The sequence below is a fragment of the Micropterus dolomieu genome, linkage group LG22 (assembly GCF_021292245.1).
Source record: "Micropterus dolomieu isolate WLL.071019.BEF.003 ecotype Adirondacks linkage group LG22, ASM2129224v1, whole genome shotgun sequence".
In the NCBI taxonomy this organism is placed as follows: Eukaryota; Metazoa; Chordata; class Actinopteri; order Centrarchiformes; family Centrarchidae; genus Micropterus; species Micropterus dolomieu.
The window spans coordinates 15,611,217-15,614,149 of NC_060171.1; the positions used below are offsets into that span (position 1 = coordinate 15,611,217).

The 2,933-nt window shown below is 43.5% G+C and overlaps 1 protein-coding gene and 1 long non-coding RNA gene across 2 annotated transcripts in view; one reads left to right on the top strand and one right to left on the bottom strand.

Annotated features, from left to right (window-relative positions):
- LOC123962097 overlaps positions 1–2,933 on the bottom strand; it is a 46,390-nt gene that overhangs the window by 28,850 nt on the left and 14,607 nt on the right. The gene's annotated exons all lie outside the window — the stretch shown is intronic.
- lctlb (lactase-like b) overlaps positions 899–2,933 on the top strand; it is a 24,371-nt gene continuing 22,336 nt past the window's right edge. Inside the window, exon 1 of the mRNA XM_046037999.1 lies at positions 899–967. The gene's annotated coding sequence lies outside the window, so the exon portion shown is untranslated. The remainder of the gene's footprint in view (positions 968–2,933) is intronic.

Sequence of the window (2,933 nt, forward strand, 5' to 3'; positions counted from 1 at the left end):
CTCCCAACCAAAACTGTCTTAGTGGGTCTGTGTCTAATTAAGATTACACACACACACACACACACACACACACACACACACACACACACACACACAGCATCCTAAGAAGCACATAAAAGTACTACTACTATTAGCTCCAGTTTGTCCCTCTCATTATGTTTAAGTTTGAGCTAAGCACCTGTTTTCCTGAAAAAAAAAACCTGACGATCTTTCAAAGACCCAGAAGGTTGTTTAACAACAACAACTTACTGCTGTTCTGAAGGAATTCTCAGAATCCTGAAAGACTATTAAATATATATAGAATATTGTGTCTGCTGCACAAAAAAACAAAAACTAACTGTTTCCCAAATTGCTAGTTGTTTGCTTTCTCATCCAAACAAAGAAGGATGTGGCGAATGACAAGTCCTTGCTCAGTTTGTACAACATGAACCCAAATTAAAACGTTTTATTATATGTTATATTTGTTTATTGATGTTTTACTTTCCATTATTTTATATTTTTGTGCTAGAAAATAATGCATTTACATTTTTCTTGTATTGTACAAACCAAGCAAGGAGATAAGTCAATTCTGGCTACCTGGATAGGAAATACAGGTACAACTTGGGGAAAGTCTTTTTTAATCTTGGAGGAACATTTCCATCCAGATGAATTGCTAAAGTTTCTGGAAATGCCTCAAAAACAATGATAGGTGTTGTTAAACAACTGTGTTTGTCAGACCTGGGTGGTATTTCCTCTAAATGCAATCCTTCCCTGTAAATCCCTTGCATGATGCAGGACAAAAATTAAATCATGAGTGAGGGCATATATAGACTAAAGAAAGTGTTGGTCATCCAGGGCCTTGTTTGTTTGTACTTTCCCAGGCTGCCTGGATTCATTAACACGTAGCCACTGGCAGCACCCACTTGGCTGGCAGCACAGGGTTGAGCTGGAGGACGACCACGGCTGTGCAGCCTCCACACACCAGGAGGTGAGGACATGTCTTCATCCACACTGAACAGCACCCCACCCTGCACAGCACCCTCTTCTGGCACATATCAATTCCCATCACCCTTGCTCCATCTGTCATCTGACCCAGTCCTGAAGCCAAATAAAGGCAAATACTGCTTTGGTTCAACAAAGGCTATTACTACAGAGTACAGCTTGAGAAAAGTCAGCAGATTTTAGATTGCAGAAACAATGAGCACAGTGGATGATGGGTGGAGTGGATATTTAGAGTCCAAGGAGGTAGTCCTAAAATGTTGTGCTTCCAGTCATTACTGTCTTGCTTTTGTCTAAACCTCCTCAGTCGGCCAGGTACTCCTTCTCCACTCCTCCTAACCCTCACTCTCACCCACAATGCACCTGGAGCAAGGCCAGGACTGCTGTTAATTTGGCCTCATTATTAAGTTAAATGCAGCGCGGGCGGTGGTGCTGGAGCTAATGAGCAGTGCAGAGCTGGCTACGCTGCTCTCAGCCTCCTGTCCCAGCCATTAGAAAAATTAGAGAGTGGAAAATGAGTCAAGGGTTGTGGAGGCCTTAATTGAAGTCTTCAATGAAACTGTCTCTGATCTGACTAAACCCTACTCTGACTGGGAAGGTCTCAACCCTCACTTAGAAAGAGAATAGCTCCCGTTGGGGCCACAACGTGCATTTGTGTCAACAAAATCAACATGGTGTAAGACAAGGTGTTTTAGGTAGGAACCGATACATGATAAACAAAGTGTCTACGTAAAGCAGACCAAGTAATTAACTTACAATATCTTCCAGCCATTGTATGTATGTATTTTTATGTATATATGTGTGTTAGAGACCTCCTTTGGTTGTGTTTACGCACAGGATGGTATCTGAGCTGTGTGGGTGGCACGCCCTCTGCTCAGGGGGAGCTGTGGTTTTAGAGGAGAAGCTCAAAGTGGGGGCACTACAAAAATACACATGTAAGAGACAAGAGAAAACATGGCATTCAGCATCTCAAAAGACAAAGTTACACTTAAGGCTTTTATTGAGTGGAAAAAACACAGATTTGTATGGCATAAACTGTTCAAAGCTGTCCACTACTCTGGAATAGTATCCCTCTTAAGTAATCTCAGACACCGTCTATCATCTAGCCACTCAGTCAAAACCGTGAGAGACTGGGAGGTTTAGGAGTCTCTATGTTTAGTTGACTTTGAGGGTTTTCCCTCCACAGCCCTGCTAAATTGTCCAAACATGACCACATGGGCATTCATTTGCACTTCATCCCAACACAGCTTATCCTGACCACACATTGACAATGTTTTTCTGGGAGATAGCTGGCCAAATCTTTGAAACCAAATCAGCAGCTTACAGAGATCAGCAAGAGGCTCCATTTCGATATTAAAAGAGAGAGAAAGATCAGTTCTCTGTTTAGGTTTGGCTGAATTCTGCTAGGATATAGAGATAGATAATAGCCAGAGGTTGGAGGAACACAGGAGGCAGATGATGACGATGACGATGACGACGATGATGATGATGATGATGGTGGTGGTGGTGGTGGTGGTGGTGGTGTGTGTGTGTGTGTGTGTGTGTGTGTGTGTGTAGTTGGTGGGTTTTCCTAGAATATGACAGACATCTCTGCTTAGATTTGTCTCATGGGTCAGAGTTTGTGGTAACTGAGCTGCGTTCAAGTGCTTCGTCCAGGCTCTTGTCTCCATCTCACTTTTGCTCCAATGTGTGGCTGGGGACAGTGTACAGCAAATTCCTGTCACAGTATTGTCCTCCTGCAAGCCTGCTTCTGATGGAGAGCACTTAGCCATGTTTATAACTGTACAGGTTCAAAGAGAGGCCAGCAGCACAATGGAGCAGGGTAAGTTGGCTGCAGTAGCAATGTGTGGGAAACACCATCACACACCAAGGAATCAAAACAAAAACATAGAAGTGGAAAGAACTGTCATCCCCCCCCCCCCCCCCACCCCCACACCACACACTCTATTTTGCCA